The sequence below is a fragment of the Kogia breviceps genome, chromosome 15 (assembly GCF_026419965.1).
Source record: "Kogia breviceps isolate mKogBre1 chromosome 15, mKogBre1 haplotype 1, whole genome shotgun sequence".
Taxonomy (NCBI): Eukaryota; Metazoa; Chordata; class Mammalia; order Artiodactyla; family Physeteridae; genus Kogia; species Kogia breviceps.
This window is the reverse complement of record NC_081324.1, coordinates 54443538-54465267: the sequence shown is the minus strand read 5'-3', so window position 1 is coordinate 54465267 and position 21730 is coordinate 54443538. Positions and strand designations below refer to the sequence as shown.

At 37.2% G+C, this 21730-nt stretch overlaps 1 protein-coding gene and 1 long non-coding RNA gene across 2 annotated transcripts in view; both read left to right on the top strand.

Annotated features, from left to right (window-relative positions):
- METTL4 (methyltransferase 4, N6-adenosine) overlaps nt 1–3288 on the top strand; it is a 518759-nt gene extending 515471 nt beyond the window's left edge. The window contains exon 18 of the transcript XR_010837044.1: nt 3270–3288. The gene's annotated coding sequence lies outside the window, so the exon portion shown is untranslated. The remainder of the gene's footprint in view (nt 1–3269) is intronic.
- A 2-nt stretch (nt 3289–3290) lies between these two features.
- Nucleotides 3291–18092, top strand: LOC136792743 (uncharacterized). Its single transcript, XR_010837048.1, has 5 exons — nt 3291–3379; nt 7917–7977; nt 9031–9181; nt 17380–17515; nt 17950–18092. It is a non-coding gene; the product is annotated as an uncharacterized lncRNA (long non-coding RNA).
- The last annotated feature ends 3638 nt before the right edge of the window (nt 18093–21730 follow it).

Here is a 21730-nt window from a genome sequence, read left to right as displayed (position 1 = left end):
CTAATGTGTAACAATCCTTCACATGGTCCACAAATTGTTCCTATTCGTCTTACTATCAGGAGGTGACTATACCTTTTACATCATGGAGAAAATAGAGGGTCTGCCCACATTATCAAATTGCAATTTTATTTGTCTTTATATCATTTCCTTCCTTCTTGGTGAAAACATGTACCTTTCTTCCTATCGAGCTATCCTCTGCCCTGGTGTCTTGGATCCTCATACCTCTAATCTCTTATGCAACTTAAAATCATCTTCTCTTTCCTAAGGCATTAACTTCTTCACTGTCTTCTTCCCATTTTCTGTTGTAAAAGTACTCTCCCTCCAGCCACTACTCGTTCATAGCCGTGCTTCCTAAAAGCACCACCGATGTCCATTTTCTTCGGTTCCTTCATCCCACTGATTCCTTAACACAATACATTCTGTCAACATTATTCTACCAAAAACATCCCTGACTGTGTTCATTTTATCTTTCCTCTTTCTCACCTTTGGTCGTGTTGAGCCATTCTCCGTTCTTCAACCTTTTTACTCCCTTATAGTTATGGACTGTTCTTTCCAGTTTCTTTTCCCACTCCTCTGTTTAAGCCTGTGCAGGTTCCTCTTCTTGCATCTGCCTCTGAGTGATAGTGTTCCTCCAAGTGCCAAGCTTAACCTTGTCCTCCTCCTAATCTTTACTGGATTATCTCTTCTATCTTGATGGTTTTGAGAGCCATAGAGATATAACTGTGTACTTTCCTGAGACTCAAATGTCTCCAGCTTTCTAGGGATCTCCCGTGAATATTCTGTAAATTTCAAATTCAGTCTGGGAATTCATTATCTTGCAGCTGAGCCTCAAAATTGATCCTTCTTCTTAATAATATTAATAATGTAGTTAAGATCTCTTGAGGACTATCCTGCTTAATATACTTGATCACTATTAACTTCATTTTCTGAGCACAGTGAGACAGAAAAACGTTAAATAGTTTACCCAAGATTGTGTGGCTAGTAAGTGAATGTTTGACTCCTGGGCCCATGTTCTTAACCATAACACCCATGGCACAATAGTTCATGAGTCTCTCTGCCAATTTCTCAAACTAGAGTTTCATTTTTTCTCACCTGACCTAGTATAGTACCCTTCTAATTGGTCCTCTTAACTCTATATTCATCTCCTTCCAATCTATCCTCCACATGGCTACCAGAGTTATCTTTCTAGAAGACAAATAGGATCTCATTAAAATCTTTCAATGGCTTCTTATGACCTATGATAAAGTACCAGATATTTAACATGGGTTACAAGATCCTTCAAAATATGTCACTGACTGTCATGTCTTATCCTCAGCTGACAGCCCACCGATATTTGCTTCTGTTATTTTGCTTTTGTCGTTGTCTCTGTCTGAGTTGTCCTTCCTCTGGTGTGTCCACCTGGAGAGCATTTCCTTATTTTCGAAGACTTGCTTAAATATAAATTTCATGTTCTCCATACTGGATTATGCATTTCTTCTCTTGTATTTCCATAACACTTTGTACGTATTTTTATTGCAGTGTAAGCTAACTTGCTATACTTACTTGTTAACATGTCTCTCTTACACTAATCTGATAAACTCTGATTTGTTTGTGTGTAGGTTTTTTTTTGCACCTAGCATATTGCCTAGTATACAGCAGGTATTTAATGTGATTTTTATGTGTGGAAGGAAGAAAGGAAGGAAGGAAGAAGGGAAGGAAAGAATTGCATTCTGGAAATATAAAACAATGTTCTTAACGTTGAAATGGCAAACTTTTAGAGCAGGTTATTAAATACATGTTTCTAAATATTTTTAAATGGAAGTAAATAATAATTGGACTATAACATGAATTTATTAAAATAAATCAGAATAACACCTGCTGACATTTACTCTTTTAATAAAGTAAATGATTTCATAGAGCTACAAAATAAGTAGAGAGAATTGAGAGTTTTTTTTTTTTTTTTTTTTTGCGGTATGCGGGCCTCTCACTGTTGTGGCCTCTCCCGTTGCGGAGCACAGGCTCCGGACGCGCAGGCCTAGCGGCCATGGCTCACGGGCTTAGTTGCTCCGCGGCATGTGGGATCTTCCCGGACCAGGGCACGAACCCGTGTCTCCTACATCGGCAGGCGGATTCTCAACCACTGCGCCACCAGGGAAGCCCAATTGAGAGTCTTTAAAGCATTTGGCCAAGACTATTGCAAATAAGAAAGATAAAGCTGGATGAAATAATGCTAAGTGGATTCATAGATGATTCAATTCTCTATCCTGTGAAGATTTTGATTTCTACATTTTTTAAGCCTTGTAGGGAGTCTTTACTTGCATATTACCCTGATTTTATTTTACACTTTTATCTTTAATGAATAAAGTTATAGAAGACAAATGTGTCACATTTGTGGAGTGACATAAAGCTGTAGAAGGACTGTACGATACTGGAAAGAACAAAGACTTTAGAATCAGACACACCTGGGTTTAAATCTCATTGCAACATATCCCTGTTTTGTGAGAACTTAATCTGTCTGACTCTAGCTTCCCTTATATATAAAAAGGGAATAATAGTATCTGATTCATAGAGCGGTTGTAAGCGTTCATTAGATAAGACTTGTAATGCCTGAAAAATTGTAGACACATTAAAAGATATCTCTTAGTTATTATTAAGGATTATGATTTTAAAGAATTATAATCTTTAAAAAATGCTCAGTTAATCCTGAAACTAACAATATATAGGCAATTAACTCCTAAATCTTAGTTTAAATATCAACTGTCATGCACTGCTCTGACTTGTTAGCTATTTATATGAGATCAAGGGTTTTAAATGAGCCCGAACTCATTATGAGTCAACAATGTGGCATGATTGACATATAGAACAATAACACATTTAATGTTAGCCTATGTAAACATAAATATGGTGCCTACAGCAATTTGTGAGACATTTCCCCCCTTACCCTGTTATGTTAGTCAGTCCATAGCTGACATATTATGCTCTTTCATGGATGTCAGAGAAGCAGGGACTGGAAACCATGTCTTGGGGGAACCATTTAAAGATGCAGCGTTAATCCCCCCCCAGAGGCAGACTTTCAGAGGAATTAGCACTGTCTTTTGATTTTGAAAGGATCATTATGTGAAATAAGTACTCACTTTATTCAGTGTGTCTTGAGACTATGAAAGATAGACCTCTAACACAGGGAAATTTTTGCTCAATGTAGATTTTAAAACTTTCTTATGTTTGGGAATTTCCAAACATTGAATGACCTATTTTATAACTCAGTGTATTCTTTGCCTCTGTGCCCCCAGGAGTGTTCAGAGATTGGGCAACCACCAGTCAGGCCATCATGGAAGAGCTTATTGCACTGAATTGGAGGTGAAAAGGATGAGCTCTAAGGTCTAACATGTTTGGAGAGCCGGTAAATTTCGTAGTCCTATAGAACCTGCATACTTTTTTAAACGTCTTTTGTACATTAATAACAACAACAAAGATGAGTTAGGACATACATAACAAACCTCTAAGAAGTAGTTGTAATACAGAGAGAGGTTTGCCCTGGGTTTATAAGGCTTGGGTTTGATTCCCACCTCTGTCCCTTGCTAGTTGGTGACCTTGGTCAATTTATTAATCTCTCTGAATAGTTTCTCATTTGAAAAGGGAGAAGATATATAGGATATCTGGCAAGACTAAATCCAATAGAGTATTATTAATGAATATTTCTGGCACGTATTAGTTCTTAATACAGATCTTTGTTTTGCTTAGACCCTGGGTGTTGTTGGTGTATGTGACAATTACATTATAACATTGGAGAAAATTTCCTGCCAAATGATTCATTGACAGATGGCAAATCAGTATGAGTCTGTCACATACATTTTAATGACAGGTGGGCTGCTGGAGACAACTTTGTTTTTATGGCTAATATTATTGGCCTGGACAGAGAATCTGAATTCTCGGTTTATTTGGGGGCTGGCGTACCACTGACGTAGGTTGCATAAATTAGAGTCAATGCCACATTTTCACATATCATCCCAGCCTGGAGAGTGAACACAGAATAAGTCGGTGGAATAAATCAAGGCAAAAGCAGTAGAGGGATTTTTCCAATATTGTTGCTCACATTCAAGGACAGGTGTTGCTTAGGTAACTGCTCTGCCACTGACATATGCTGTGACAGAGTGCATGGCAGTAGTAACAATACTGCAAGTACCATCTCTGATGTGCTTGAAATGAAGACATCTGTTTTCCTTTGGAAAGTGTGAGACAATGTGGTTGATACAGAGGCACTATTTAAATCTAAGGCATACGCATTCTTGAGCTTACTCAAAATGGTACATGATAATTGGGAATTATTTTATTCTCTTCTCATGAGTCCTTTTCTAGACTCTAGAAAAGTGAGTCTGAGCAAGACTGAATGACTGGGAATAGTTGGCCCTTTATTTTTTCTAAGATAATAGAAAATTATATTATCCTTGTTGATTATATATTTTATATGTAGTAGTATGTATGTTAATCCCACCCCACCTTTCCCCTTTGGTAACCGTAAGTTTGTTTTCGATCTCTGTTAAGTCATTTCTGTTTTGCAAATATGTTCATTTGTATCATTTTTTTAGGTTCCACATATAAGTGATAACATATTTGTCTTTCTCTGTCTTCGCTCACTTAGTATGATAATCTCCAGTATATCCATGTTGCTTCAAATGGCTTTATTTCATTCTTTTATGGCTGAGTAATATTCCACTGTATATATGTACCACATCTTCTTTATCCATTTCTCTGTTGATGGACATTTAGGTGACTTCCATGTCTTGGCTATTGTAAATCCCCTGAGAGCCACGGCCTGGCCACCAGAGTTTTACTGCTCACAGAACAGACATATTGAAAATTCTCAGTCTGTTCTTTGTGCCAAGACAATACAGAAAGCCATGAATGATGCAAGGTTCTGAGTGATGTTGTCCCGTGACTTTTGTGTAGCTTCGAGTTTTCTGGTGTTTAATTTCTGCTGCTATGGAAACTGTCCTAAAGAGCACAGACTGTCAGTGGTTTCCTGCAGGCAGAGTGACAACATATCTAAGAAGAGTGGTACTGTCTCTATTACCGTCAATCAATATTTATTGGACTCCAGTGGCCCGTCTTGAGCCACATTACGGGGCCTGTGCTGAGATTTGCCCCTAGCTTACACATGGTTGAACTCAGACACAGGAGGTCAGATGGGTGAAGCAAGGCAGCTCCAGAAAACAGCCAAGAATTAAGGCTATACATTCTGTAGAATTAGGACTTTCGTGACTGAATCACTAGGGTCTTGGTGAATATTTTAAAGCACTCTAAATGTCAAAGTGCGAACCAAAGGAATTTAGGTTCCATCAGAAATAGTAACACTGGAATTATGTAATTTTAGAATATACATGTTTGCCAGACTCATTTTTCTTGATGTTCCTTATAGTCTTTTCTATATGATATTTAGATTCCTATTCTATTCCTATTCCTATACCCTTTTGCATTTCTGGAGTCTTTGTTATTTACCTAGTGTTTTGCAGAACCACTCGGCTTGAAGCATCTGTAAGTTAGGATAAAGTTTCTGGATCAACTCATTCTGTTGGGATTCATGTCTTAATTATTTTGTCTCTGTCGTAAGCAGTTTCCCCACCTCCTCACCCTCTATTTCTGTACGTGGCCAGTTTGCTAGACCAAAGTATCCCTAGGCAGCCTCAGATGGGCCCTTTAGTCTTTCCTTAAGTTACTCCTTTCTGAACTTATATCTTAGCTCCCACAGTTCACATCTCTTGGCTCTATTGCTTTTTCTGTTTCTTCTCCTACGAGCAAAGAAAAATTAAAACAGCATCAAAACTCAGTATCAGGATCTTCCCACACATTCCCTGCTCCTCTTGTCTAGAATTTTCTCCCCTTTACTAACTTTACCTTCTTGGTCCTGACTATTTTGATTCTGGAAGAGTTAAAATGCCTCATCTTCAGTGAAGCTTTACTTCATGTACTAACATCTAGTTATGAACTCCCTCTCCGTTTCCACTACACTTAAAACAATAATTCAGTTACAGTGTTTAACTCCTTATATTGTACCTACTTGTTTAAATGTCTGTCTCTGCACTTCCCTGAGAGTTCCTTGATTGAAGTGGCAACATCTCATTTATCCTGGCATCTTCTGCTTTAAGCTCAGAAGTTGGTATCAATACAGATAAGTTTATTAAAATGAATGAACAATAAGGCATAAGATTTAACAAAGAAACCACTCTTTATAACCTTACTGTTTTGTTCCTTTAGAGTAATGTACTAGTTTACATCTATAATCTACTAGAGGACAGGAGCTAGAGTTAAAAAATCTCCCTCTTGTTGACTCTATACATCAGCATAAGATACATACTGAACCGACGTTAGTTTATATTAAGTCAGTTTACATAACATTGAGTTAAAATTGTTACTCACTCACTAGATAATGCCCAGATCCACCAAATGGTTCAATGACTCCAATTATCAGCAGCCAATAGTGACATTTGCAGAAGCTGTGAAATACCACTGTTGCATCCAGAAAGCTTGATGACAAACATCATACTGCTGCATTCCAGTTTTTATGGAAAAATGGAAGTTTTGGAGGTGGAGTACAACAGTTAATGTTTGGGGGCATTCTGCTAGCATCTGAATGACAATACCCTTGGTTATTCTCCACAATTAGCTCATAGGTAGGTTTTTTAACCTCGTTATCTTTTTCATTTTTCCAATGGGGAAACTGAAGAGACAGGGATGTACATGTGTTCATCTGTAACAACTGTTATTAACATTTTTTTAAACATCTTTGTTGGAGTATAAATGCTTTACAATGGTGTGTTAGTTTCTGCTGTATAACAAAGTGAATCAGCTATACATAAACATACATCCCCATATCTCCTCCCTCTTGTGTCTCCCTCCCACCCTCCCTATCCCATATTCTCTATGATAAGTATTTTGCTGGTATCACCATTTCATTCCTTAGGAAAAACACTTAAAAACTTAAAAAAATAAATTTAAACATTAGGGACTTCCCTGGCGGTCCAGAGGTTAGGACTGCACGATTTCACTGCCGAGGGCCTGGGTTCAATCCATGGTCTGGGAACTGAGATCCCACAAGCCACGTGGTGCGGTCAAAAGTAAATAAATAAGTAAATAAATAAAAAATAAAGGAAAACACTTAATGGATGCATGATTGACATGTAAAGGGCTGTATGTATCTGTATGTATTTAACATATACAACTTGATGAGTCTGGGAGTAAGTATACACCCATAAAACTGTCACCATCAGGGTTATAGATGTATCTGTCACCTCCCCAAATTTCCTCCCACCTCCTTTATTATTACTATTATTATTATCGTGATTTGTGTGGGGGGGTGGTAAGAATATGACATAAGATCCACCTTCTTAGAAAATTTTAAGCATACAAAACAGTACAATTAGCTATGGCCACTATGCTGTATAGTAGATCTTTACAACTTATTTTGCGTAGCTGAAACTTTGTGCCCTTTGACCATCACCTCCTCATTTCCCGTCCCCCTGGTCCCTGGCACCCATCCACCACTGTAGTCTCCGCTACTATGGGTTTAACTGTTTCATATTCCCATGTAAGTGAGATCATCTAGTGTTTGTCTTTCTGTGTCTGGATTGTTTCAAATCAGCATGGCTTCCAGGTCCATTCATGTTGTTACAAACGGCAGTATTTCCTTCTTTTTTTTTAAAGGCTGAATAATATTCCATTGCAGGTATATACCACATTTAAAAAATCTGTTTATCTGTCTGTGGACATTTAAGTTGTTCCCACGTCTTGGCTGTAGTGAATAATGCTGCAGTGAACATGGGGGCCAGCTGTCTCTGTGAGACCCTGATTTTAATTCCTTTATCACCATTTTATTCTGACTAGAATATGAAAGGTAGAAACTTTGAAATATTTTCTCATTTTAAAATTATGTTTTCTTTCAGCTTGGGGGTGTTTGAACCAAAGAGCCAGACAACACAGAAAAAAGCAGCTTCTTCCATGCAGGTTGGTACTTAGTTGGATAGATGGTGCTGTTGCAGAGATGGGTTGAACTGGGTAGTAGAAAGAGAAAAACAGCTTTTCAAATGTCTTATGTGTAATTTCATCATGTATTTGTGAGGTGTTGCGATACTCTAAGATAGCAACTATATTCAGCTTATTCTGATGTAAAATTGAACAGTGTTCCATTTAAAAATTAAATATAATGAGAAGTTATTTGCTATTTTGGCTTGTTTGCACCATTTTTACTCTTCACCTGGATAAATTAATGTGACGTTATATAGTTTGCTGATAAGAAATAAAGCTAGGGCCCAGAAAAAAAATCAGAATTAAATGGTAAATCTGTTTCTAATCAGTGGCTTAGTTACTGAGCCATGCTGTTTCCACAGTATATTTGTATCACAATCATTAGCTCTGGCATTTACATTTGTAACCCTACCCTTGTTTTGGTCATTTTTTGTAATAGTGCTGAAATGTTCAAATCATAACATTAAGTGAAATGGTATCAAGCTCCTAAAAATTTTACCCTTTACTTAAAAAAATCCTAAAGTCATTAAAAAAAAAAAAAAACAAGGTTTCAGCAAAATTTACAAGTACACAAACAACTTTCCTCATTTCTTAAATCCTATGAAAGATAGTATTTAAAATATAGCTATTATTGTTGACTCACAAATGTAGTCTTTCAGATCATTATATTCTCCAGTTAAACATTTTCAAGCACTTTGAAACATATGTTTGTTGAGTGACCATATTTTTTAACATATTGAAAGCACTCGTCACCATATTTTATCAATAGGTTCCACTATGTTTTATTGCCATGAGGACCCAGCTGCTCTTTCTCTGAAACCTGCCAGAAGATTCATTATGGAGCCCTTTCTCTTAATGCCTTTGTCCCCTTTCTTTCAATTATATAATTCTTTATATAATAATTCTTTATATAATTCTTTAGCATGTACCATCTTCCTGTTGACACGAGGTGGTTTTAAGAATTTGATGATTTGAACAAAGGACTGTTTTCTTTTCTTTTTTCTTTCCCTCCTATCTCCCTGTTTTCTCAAGTGACTGCCAAGCCAGAATAGCTATGTCTTAGGAAGAAAGGAAAATTAATAAAAACTTATGATTAATCCCATAGGCCAAAGGGCCTATGAAAAACATATGAGAGCTGCACACAGAGGATACTCGGAAGTACAGCATCATCCAGCTATAACTGGTAAGCAATTGGTGTGACTGACAGAGGAGAAGAGAAAACTCTATCATATGAAATGGAAATTTTCCCATGGTTGGTTTTCAACTATAAAAATAAGAAAAATTAATACTATATATGTCACTAAAATCATGATAAATGACACTGAAACTTATCATAAGGTTATCAAAGTATCATAAAAATAATTTCAACCTAAGTAAAATGTATTCATAGTCCTTACTTCATTCAATTAACAAATGCCTAAGAATTCCTGCTATGTGTCAGAAATTGTCTTAGGTATTGAGTATAGAGTGCTGAGTTAGATGAACAAAGTCTCTGACTTTACAGAGCTTAGAGTACAGCTATGTTTGAGATTATATGTTGATTTCCATGCCTTTGTCAGTATTTAGGTTTCCAGAGTTGTATGTCTAAATATACCTGGAATCTAAGATTTAAAGGGAACATTGACCTGCATCTAATTTAATTATCTATGATTTTTCGATGATCTCTTGTGTTGATGAAAAATTAATCAGTTGATCTAAGAAAGATATGGACAATTTTATTCGAGCCAAATTTGAAGATTACAACCTAGGAAGAACATTTCAGAAAGCTCTGAGTCTTTTGTGTTACCATACAAGTTGTGAAAATTTTTGTTCTAGTTCTGTGAAAAATGCCAGTGGTAGTTTGATAGGGATTGCATTGAATCTGTAGATTGCTTTGGGTAGTAGAGACATTTTCACAATGTTGATTCTTCCAATCCAAGAACATGGTATATCCCTCCATCTATTTCTATCATCTTTAATTTCTTTCCTCAGTGACTTATAATTTTCTACATACAGGTCTTTTGTCTCCTTAGGTAGGTTTATTCCTAGATATTTTATTCTTTTTTTGCAGTGGTAAATGGGAGTGTTTTCTTAATTTCACTTTCAGATTTTTCATCATTAGTGTATAGGAATGCAAGAGATTTCTGTGCATTAATTTTGTATCCTGCTAGTTTACCGAATTCATTGATTAGCTCTAGGAGTTTTCTGGTAGATGCTTAGGATTCTCTATGTATAGTATCATGTCATCTCCAAACAGTGACAGCTTTACCTCTTCTTTTATGATTTGGATTCCTTTTATTTCTTTTCCTTCTCTGATTGCTGTGGCTAAAACTTCCAAAACTATGTTGAATAATAGTGGTGAGAGTGGTCAACCTTGTCTTGTTCCTGATCTTAGTGGAAATAGTTTCAGTTTTTCACCATTGAGGATGATGTTGGCTGTGGGTTTGTCATATATGGCATCTATTATGTTCAGGTATGTTCCCTCTATGCCTACTTTCCAGAGGGTTTTTATCATAAATGGGTGTTGAATTTTGTCGAAAGCTATTTCGGCATCTATTGAGATGGTCACATGGTTTTTCTTCTTCAATTTGTTAATATGGTTTATTACATTGATTGATTTGCATATATTGAAGAATCCTTGCATTCCTGGGATAAGCCCCACTTGATCATGGTGTATGATCCTTTTAACATACTGTTGGATTCTGTTTGCTAATATTTTGTTGAGGATTTTTGCATCTATGTTAATCAGTGATATTGGCCAGTAGTTTTCTTTCTTTGTGACATCTTTGTATGGTTTTGGTATCAGGGTGATGGTGGCCTCATAGAATGAGTTTGGGAGTGTTCCTCCCTCTGCTATATTTTGGAAGGTTTGAGAAGGATAAGTGTTACCTGTAGTGTAGTCTGAAGTCAGGGAGGAATCAGGCTCCCTGACTTCAAACTATACTACAAAGCCACAGTAATCAAGACAGTATGGTACTGGCACAAAAACAGAAATATAGATCAATGGAACAGGATAGAAAGCCCAGAGATGAATGCACACACATATGGTCACCTTATCTTTGATAAAGGAGGGAAGGATATACACTGGAGAAAAGACAGCCTCTTCAATAAGTGGTGCTGGGAAAACTGGACGGCTACATGTTAAAGAATGAAATTAGAACACTCCCTAACACCATACACAAAAATAAACTCAAAATGGATTAAAGACCTAAATGTAAGGCCAGACACTATCAAACTCTTAGAGGAAAATGTAGGCAGAACACTCTGTGACATAAATCACAGCAAGATCCTTTTTGACTCACCTCCTAGAGAAATGGAAATAAAACCAAAAATAAACAAATGAGACCTAATGAAACTTAAAAGCTTTTGCACAGCAAAGGAAACCATAAACAAGATGAAAAGACAACCCTCAGAATGGGAGAAAATATTTGCAAATGAAGCAATGACAAAGGATAAATCTCCAAAACTTACAAGTAGCCCATGCAGCTCAATATCAAAAAACAAACAACCCAATCCAAAAATGGCAGAAGACCTAAATAGACATTTCTCCAAAGAATATATACAGATTTCCAACAAACAAATTAAAGAACGCTCAACATCATTAATCATTAGAGAAATGCAAATCAAAACTACAATGAGGTATCACCTCACATGGGTCAGAATGGCCATCATCAAACAATAAATGCTGGAGAGGGTGTGGAGAAAAGGGAACCCTCTTGCACTGTTGGTGGGAATGTAAACTGATACAGCCACTATGGAGAACAGTATGGAAGTTCCTTAAAAAACAAAAAATAGAACTACCATACGACCCAGCAATCCCACTACTGGGCATATACCCTGAGAAAACCATAATTCAAAAAGAGTCATGTACCAAAATGTTCATTGCAGCTCTATTTACAATAGCCAGGACATGGAAGCAACCTAAGTGTCCATCGACAGATGAATGGATAAAGAAGATGTGGCACATATATATAATGGAATATTACTCAGGCATAAAAGGAAACGAAATTGAATTATTTGTAGTGAGGTGGATAGACCTAGAATCTGTCATACAAAGTGAAGTCAGAAAGCTCTGAGAACTGTTCCACCCATTAGAAGTCAAGGCACAGTTATAGAAGTTTTTTGAGACAGAGGGCTGTACATCAAATAGTTTACATAATCCAGATCTATGCACCATGTGACCCCTTACAAGATCAAGAATGACTGTTATCTTTAAGGAGTTGTCTTATGGATGCTAGGAGAATGTTGTTCTTTATGGTTGGGCAGGTATTTCTGCCCATGGGGGAGGTTTGGTCAATGCCTAATGCACATACACCATGCAGAGTGGGGACAGAGGAGGCCAAAGGGCAGAGAAAATTTTTTGTTTAAATTTTTCTTGTCTTGCCATAAAACATGAATTTTATTTCACACTTGTGATCCCCCTCCACACCAAGAGGGGTTTTCCTTTGTATTGTTCAGAAGAGTATTTCTTCTGGATCTGAGAAATTAGAAAAAAGTCTGCAGAAAAGAAGGAATAAGAAAAACCCAGTCATATTTACATTGAACTTAATAGCACGGTATGCTAATGATGAGTGTGTTTTCTTTGGCTTCTGCTTTAAATTTCTGATAATCAGGGCTACTGTTAAGACCTTTCTGAGAAAAAAGACACTACCTCCTAATTCTTGAGGATATGATTCTTTATCTTAGAGGGAACTTTGAGGTTGAGTCTAACACCAGTGCAAGATATCTGACAAAAGTCCATTTATGTTCAGTTTTTAAGTATCTCGTGTGATGAAAGACTGATTACTTTCCTCTTTTAGAACACTTTTTGAGTCTATATTTTTGAACAATGTTCCTCCTGCTGTGTAAATTGTTAAGGGAGTTTTTTAGGCAAATAAGCTAATAAATAACAAAAAATTATAATAATACCACACAGTTATCCATTAGTCTCATGATGTTCATTTCGATTACTCAGTAGAATAACAGAAGACATACCTGTCCTCAAGACATCCTTAATCTGCTGAGAGAACTGAGATATGGACGCTGTAAAGATATAAGACCTCAGATGTTCTGTGACAGTAGAAAGGATGATTAGTGCCAATTACATTGGGTTACTGTGGTCACGCGATAGCTCACTGAAGACATGAAATGTAACCTAACCTTTAAGGTCTGGGTAAGAATTAACCTGGTAGATTTTGAGGACGGTCAAGTTAGGGTAGAAATAGGGGAGTGAATATGCACAGTGAGAATGGTCTGGCATACGATGGAGTGGCAGGGCTTGGCAAGTAGTTTATAGACATCAATTTATAGGTGCTCTTGAACATAAACCTATAGATAATAGAGAACTGGTGAAAGCTGTTGAAAACAGAAGATAGATGATGAATGAAAGTGACTTTAGGTCTATAAGATAAATTATTATAGAGCTACACAAAAGGCTGGGTTGGAGGTAATAAATCTGGGGGAGCTGGAGTGCTGCTGAGAGAAATAGCAGACAGGCTTGAGACATTAGGAAGGAAGCAAAATGGATGTGGTGACTAAGCTGGTAAAGAATGAGATTTGAGACTGGTCAACTGAGCACAGTCAAGGAGTTTACTCAGTCAACTAGAGGGAAATAGAAAACCTGCAATGAACCATTATTTCCTCTTAATAGGATTTTAAGAATGGAATAATAGGAATAATATCATGGGACAATAAGCATGTTAATTAACATCTCTTCAGCCCTTTCCTGTTTTCTTTACACATTAGCTTTCTTTACCACTTGCTTCTTAACACAATTAGTAGGAATTGGGAAGCTCTGCTAAGATTAAGATTGTTCTTCTGACCTTAAACTGAACGTCATATTAGAAGTGTCTGTTCCAGCCCGTACAATGAGGCAGGTAGACAAACAAATGATTCTTGATGTTATTGTTCAAATGGCATACTCCATGGTTGTAAAGAATCATTAATTATCCATTCTGGAGACAGTCCTAACATTGTCTTCAAATAAAACACTCATATTTTAATTAATGTGCAAAATGGTTTCTGACATTTGGCCAAAGCTCTATTTAAGGGGACCACACTCGGCTGCAACTCAGCCAGTTGGGGAATGACACGGTCTCGTCTAATCAACATTTTAAACCATATATAAGCAGTGAAGACTCAACTGAGGCTTTAAATGGCTGTCATTTTATTTTGATCCCAAAATTTATTTGAAAACTCACTGTATACTCTCAATTATCTTACCAGGATGATGAGTGAAGAATACATTTTCTAAAATGCATAGCTAAGTCATATGGACAGTTTATGCAAAAACACTAGAAAACAGTGCCTTTCCCTATAGAATTGTGAAATAAGCAGTGTTAATTTTTTAAAAGTTGAGCAACATTTTGGTGTTTGAGTTGCCTCTGAAGAACAGTTCTGACATATTGCATATGCTGTAACTGATAGCATTTTATTTTATTTATTCAATTTTTTTTTTTTTTAAATTTTATTTATTTGGCTGTGCTGCACGGCATGCGGGATTTTAGTTCCCTGAGCAGGGATTGAACCCGTGCCCCCTGAAGTGGAAGTATAGAGTCTTAGCCACTGGACCACCAGGAAGTCCCCTTTTTTAAATAAAAGGGAAGGAATCATGTATAAACCTCTTAGAAAGTAAACCCATAATAAATTGTAGATTAAACTGTGAATAATGATAACATGTATGATAGGCTTTTTAATACTGTAAAAATTTCATTTCTTTAGGAAAAAAATCACCCTTTTGCTGATAATTTAAACAACAAAGCACTTCAATTGCAGAAATACTGGAAGATAATTTTTGATGATTGTCAAGAAAATGTTCTTTCTTATTGTTCTTCCTTATTAAACTCTGATATATTAAAAACATCCACACATTACCAATCCCCACTTATAAAATGAATGTTTACCTTTTATCAGTATAAAAGCCACACAGATTTTATGTGGTGTAAATATTAAACCTTAATTATATTGTACTTTATATAATAACAATGACCATTTCTAGCGTATTTACTATGCGTTAGATACTTTACATGCATTCTTTTTTTTAATCTTTACTATGATCCTGTGAGGCAGGTACCAACATTACCTCTATTTTATAGTTTAGGAAATTGATGTTGACAGAAACTAATAAAACTGCCAAAGGACACACATAAAATTGGAGAAGCAAATGTAGAGTCAAACTTCACTAGTCTGACTCTGAAGTTAATGCATTTAATATACTGAACTGTCCCCCTCATGATAGTGATACTTTTCTCAAATTCACATTCCACACTAATAAAGGAGTTAGCTTTAATATTCCCTTTGAAAAATATAGTTAAGGCATTTTTAAACTTGTCCACACTAATATTCCCTTTGAAAAAAAATAGTTAAGGCATTTTTAACCTCTTAAAGATCAGAGATGTATGAAGGCAAATGTAAAGGGCGTGCGTGTGTGTATGTGTGTGTGTGTGTGCGTGGGTGTGTGTATTTGTTGTGGTGAGCAGGTGGCTACTAAGTGTTAGAAGTTGTGCAGAGTTTTGCAAACTGTATCCAGTAACTCCACCACCCAATCTTCAAATGCTCTCACTTCCTTTTCAGCCTGTATTTAAAATTTCTTCCTTTGTATGAGCCAGCACATTATAGACTCTAACTCTGAGGCTTTTAACATCTACTATTTATGAGAATGTAATCCCAAAAGAAAGTATTTTGAAGAGTCAATTGCAACGTTTAAAATGGCAAAGGGAAATGTATATTTTTTAGGTGACTCTGAAATGACATTTAGTGCAAATTTAATTCAGAACACCATCTCTAAACTAGAATGAAGAATGATCTTGTTTGGTCATGTTCCCATGGAATTGGAATTTCCCCAGGTGAATTATTTTATAAAACAAATCCATGAGGAGTGAGGAATTATTCTGTCTTATAGTATTAAAAAAACAAAACAAAACCTAGCCATCTGAGAGGTATAAATAGAAATTCAGGTATGCGCCTTCATTTGTATTTCTTACATGGCCAAATTTTAGGGATTGAAATGTCCTTCGTTCTTTGTTTAAAACAAACAAACAAATATATTGATTGTGTATATAGATTTCCAACAATAAACAGAAAACTAAGGTAGTAAAAAATTAAATTAACTTGGATTCTCTCTCTCTATTCTGTGAGTTCACTCCCTTTTTTTTCCTGGAATGTTATCATAGAATTAAATTTGAATGTTCCTTCTAGATATGTCGGAAAATAAGAACATGATGAAGAAGGAACTCCCAGGACTGGTGTAACAGACGCACGTATATTCTAGGAGAAATGGTAGCCTGTAATCCACCTGGAAGGGTTAAAGGGTTGTGGAAAGGCCTCATGTCTTTCTGCAAAGCTAATGAACATGAGGGCTTTAAGGTTTTCTGCAAAGGTGGAATTAGCGGGACAGAGGACTTAGGTTATGTGCTTTTGGTGCATAGCATTAAGTGAAGATATATGTGGCTGGAGAAGGTTGGAACTTGTGCTCTGTCTGGCTTTTTGAGTTGGTTTTAGGCCCCACTGAGGAGAGCTGGTGTGTCCCAAAAGCTGGAGAAACTGTTTCAGGGGAAAGTTAGTGCTCCCCTGGGGCCAGACAACAATGTGGGCACAGACTTGACTCCACCCACTTCCCACTGGAATCTGGAGCCGTTCTCCACCCCCAAGTCTGTCCTCTCATGGAGGGTCTGGAAACAATGCCCCCTAAGGAGCTGTGCTGGCAACAGGTAAGTCTCTCAAGGAGCTTCCTGAGAACAGAATAGCATCAAGGTGAATCTGTAGCAGAAAAAACAAAAGGTGGATAGTGTGGTCACTTGAAATGACAGACTGAATTGATGCACTTTGATCACATATGAGGCCCCTGTGGGGTCTACATGTGAGAGGGGGTTCTCTTCACAGGAGTCTGAGGATTCCACATAAGCTGGTGGGAACTGGAACAGAAAAAGGATGTGCTAATTGTAATGTAAACTAATTGGGATAACGTATTCAGCTGTGGGTGCTGGGGAAGTTTGTGACACCTCTGGACTCCATAGATATGTGTTTCGAATTAAAATTTGACCATTTTGCATGCTATTTTTATTATTGGCATTTCCTATTATCATTATGTTTTCCAAAAGCATGATTTTTGCTGGTTACATAATACTCAATCGTATGGATGTACAGTTCTCTTAAGCTTGGTTATTAGATTTGATTTTGATTTCACTGTTTCCAGTTATATAAGTGACACTTATATATTTAATGACTTAAAAAGTGCTTTTTTGTTTATATCTATGTTATTTAAAGGTTAATGTCATCCTACCAAATACAGACATTTATTTTTTCCCTCTGACAAAACTGTGTCCAAAGCTTGCTGAAGTCTCACGGCTTGGCGAGCAGAGTTGATGCCGGAACCTATCTCTGGGCTGTGACTTGAGAGCTAACCATGTGTCTTCTCTTATGCAGATGAACTAAAAGCACATCTTTCTAAATGTGAGGAAACCATACTGGATACCTTCAAGGTCAGACAAATGATGGATATAAAGCTATAGGGGTGTTAACACTCCTAAAGGCACGGGAACGCAACTGAAAACACACACAGGTACACACACTCCACACACAATCCTGAGATACAATTTTAGTGTGATGATCTTGTCTTAATGCATAAACTTAAAATATACACTTATATCTCTCCCTTTATTTGGACTATTAAATTAACATAAATAAATCAACAGTTTAATTAAATGATTTTCCTCCAATTTTATAACAGGTACAGTTTAAGATTATAGAATTTTGTAAAGATACATTTGAAAATGGGTTTTCTGTGTTTTACAAATTATTTTTTATGAATTACTATGTAATAAACATTTCCATAATTAAAAAGTTATATAAGAAAAATTAGTTATATAGTTCTTTCTGTGTTCACTCTTAGGAATATTAGCTAGTTTAGGATGCAGTTGTGGTAATCATTTTATCTCAAATGTCTACAGGTATCTTCTTCCTCCAAGTTTAATATATCTGTCTGTTCTCTTATAGATATTTTTTAAAATTTTGGTGTTTTAAATTTTATTGAGACCTGGTTTTGGGCCTGTGTGTAGTCTAACTTGATGAATATTTTACTCAAAAAGAATGCATACTCTCCAGTCGTTGCGTTTACTGTATCAACCAAGACAACTGGGGTAAGTTGGTGGATATGTTGCTTCAGTCTTTTATATACTCACTGATTTTGTTTCCTTGTTTTATCAATTACTGAGAGAGAGTTGTTAAAGTCCCTAACTACCATTGTCGTTTTGTCTGTGTCTTCCTTTAATCCTACCAATTTTTGTTTTATGTATTTTGAAGCTCTTTTTAAAAATTATTTCTATTTTTTGGCCACACTGGGTCACACCATGGAGTCTTAACTACAGGATCACCAGGGAAGTCCTGAAGCTCTGTTTTTCATGCAAAAGCATTTGAGATTGTTACATTTTCTCAATTAATTGACCCCTCTACCATGATGAAATGTTCCTCTTTATTTCTTTGTTGTCTTTTTATTCCCTTTATTTCTAACAATTCTGGTACATCTATTTGGTCTGATACTAATATAGCCACACCAAATTCTTACGTGTAGTGTTTAAGTGGAAAATTTTTTTCCACCCTTTTATTTTCAACTTGTCAGTGCCTTATATTTATAGTGTTTTTTTTTAAAAACAGTGTATAGCTGAATGTAGCTTTTTATATCTAGTCTGAAAACTCTGCCTTAAATTGGAGCATTTGGTCTATTAACATTTAATATAATTATTTGTATATCTCAGTTTGTCACTGTATTTTTTGGTACCTCCTTTCCTGTCTTCTTTTATTTACTCTGCTGAAATTTTAGCTCTTATGCTTTGTGTTATTTTTTGGTGGTTGTCATAGAGATTACTATGTGTATATCTATAGCTTATCTGCAAATAATATTAGTTGAACAATGTAGCAAACTTCACAACAATATAATTCTCTTTACCCTCTACCTTCCTCTGTGTTCTTATTGTTATATATTTCACTTCTACTTATGCCATAAACCCATAATATATTATTATTATTGATTTACACAGTCAGGAGTCCTTTAAGGAAATTCAAGTGTGTGTGCATAGATAGATACTTTAAAAAAATGTTTTTAGTGCTCGACTACTCTGGCCACCCAAGAGAGCCAAGCATCTCACAAGACAGTGGTTGTCAACTCTGGTTGTACCTTATACTTACCTCTGTGGGTGGGACACTGACTTTGCCATTTTTAAAAGCTCCTTTGGTCTTTCTGTTGTGTGTCCAGAATTAACAACCATAAGGGACTTTTAAGGGTACCATCTTTGCTCTCTGAGTTTCCAGCAATCATTGACAAATTGTTCTCACAAGACTTGTCTAAAACTTTATACTTTGAAAATTCTCATAGTAAAATACTTATGATGGAAGGAATGGTTCTAAACATGTGATGATGCTTACCTTATAAACACCTAGAATTTTATTATTTCCTGCCCACCGTACTTCTTCCCTTTTCTTCTACAGATCCTGTGAGCCTTGCCGACGGCCCCTGCCTTCAGGTTGGAGCAACAACCCTGATTAGAGAAAGAAGTGTAGCAGGATATGCAGAGATACCCTCTGATGACTAAGAGTTGCTGCAAATCTGTCAGGTCTGACAAAGATGGGTTCTTGGGGGTGTTCGAATTGACTCTGAGTTTCAAGATTCTCAAATTCATAATCTTCTCAGGCTCACATATTCAAATCCACAGGTTTGCAATAAAGATGCATTTCCTCTCACTAGCTTCCTGATGCCCTGCTTAGTAAGGTAATCTTGACTTGAAGTCTAGCCTTCCAGAGAACCAATCCTGCCAAGAACTTGACCACCTACTGAGGGAATAAGGCCCAATTCTGCTCTTCGTAGCCTCCCCGCAACCCCTATCCCTAACCCTGACTCCCACAGGCCTTAGGGGGCAGGTGACCTACTGCCATCGGCCAATCAGAATGGCTGCCTGGCTTCCAGGATTACTGTTGCCCTTTACACCTCTTCCTTCGCTGCATCCTGCCCACTGGATCTCCTCTCTACATGGTCATGCTCTCTAAAACCATGTATAAGCTTGCCCAGTTCTTTGAATACCATGAATTATTGCATATCAAACTTCAGTGTACGTGCAGATCAATGGGAATTATGTTTGTTAAAATGAAGATTATAATTCCCTAAGGCCTACAGGAGGGGGCGGCAGGGGATGAGATTTTGCACATCTAACACACACTCGGTTAATAACTCTGCTGCTTGTCTATGGACCAGACTAGTAACCGTAACACATTAGCTTGCCCGATTGTCCTCTCCAGCCTGGTATCTAGCACCTGTCTCAGGTGCCTCTACCCTCCCAACCCCTTGGAGATGTGGAGCTGAGGACCTGGCCTCGACAAGGACAAAACCTAGGTATTGATGAATGCACAGCTTTACCTCACTGTTCCAAGATGGCCCCTACATTTGGCAGGAATTGGTGTTATCCATCTTTTCATTTGGCTAAGGAAAAATTTCTGCTCAATAGGAATTTCAAAAGTTACCTTATTTATCCCTTTCTTCCCACCAACGGCTACCTCCAAGCTGCCAGAATCTCATAGGAACAGGCTGTCACCTGCGACAGCCTTGGTGACAAGAACTGGGGCTTCCCTCTTCTTGTCCTGCTGCTCCTTCGTTTGTGAAAATTGTCGAGAGGCATTTCTCCATCTTCAGCACCTCACACCACCTGCACTCAGAGAAAGAAATTGTCACTGGCACATAAGAGAAGCCCAGTATTCCCCCTGTGGTTGCAGAAAAGTGTTATATTGGAACAATGAACCACTCTGTGGGGCTAGGGATCAGGGTGCAAGGAATTTTTGCACCCCGTGAGACCGACTGTCAGGGTCCCCAAAATCTATAGTTAGGGAAAACAGTGCTCACTTGCTTGCCAGCCACTGGTTACTCTAAAATCTCCAATGTTGTAAAAAGAAAGTGAGATAACTTGTGGGTTTATTCCCAGCTGACTTTTTTTCTCTCCTGAAAGGAAAAGCAGCAGACCCTAGTGGGTTAAGAAAACACTGGAGAACAGCAAGCCGTGCAACAGCTCAGGTGCCTTTCTCTGTGTGTACACGTTTCTCTTTTCCCAACAGCAGTGAGAGAACCATGCCATCTGAAATAAAGGCTTAGCTGAAATGGAGGATTAGAGCCCAGGTTTTAGAGAGGCCCCTGAGGCCGCCAAGAATTTGCCCAGTTAACAGCTCTGCGTTTGCAAGGGACCGTGACAAGACTGATAGAATCTATGACCGCTTTAGAAAAAATTCTCCAAGGAAAAATTATATTTCTGCTTTTATTCATGTTTGGTTCAAAAGAGTAAAAATGCTATTAACCATTTTTCTCCATACTGACCTTGACTAAATTCTTCCTCCTAGCCTTAACCTTACTGTTCAGACTAGTTTAAATACTTAAACTAGTTCTTGTTCTATTGCCTCCTGCAAACATATATATTTATATATACATGTTCTTTTACATTCTCTGATATTTCAGATGTTCAAAAACTTCAAATCCTTCCTAGGCATCCTAGACTATATTGAATAAGCCCCGGCTAGTGACATATCTCTACCACCTGAGAGCCATCCTTCCCCTCTGGGCATGTGTTTACAGTTAGACAGTGGAGGTCTGACAGAGCCCATCCCACTTTAGATGGATAAATCTAAATTACGTGGTTCACATCAACCAATTACACATTAAGCATTTATCAGGTGCCTTTTTGTCAGTCACTGTGCTAGGGGTGAAGATGGGGGAAGAGGGGCACAAAATTTAAAAAGACCTTAT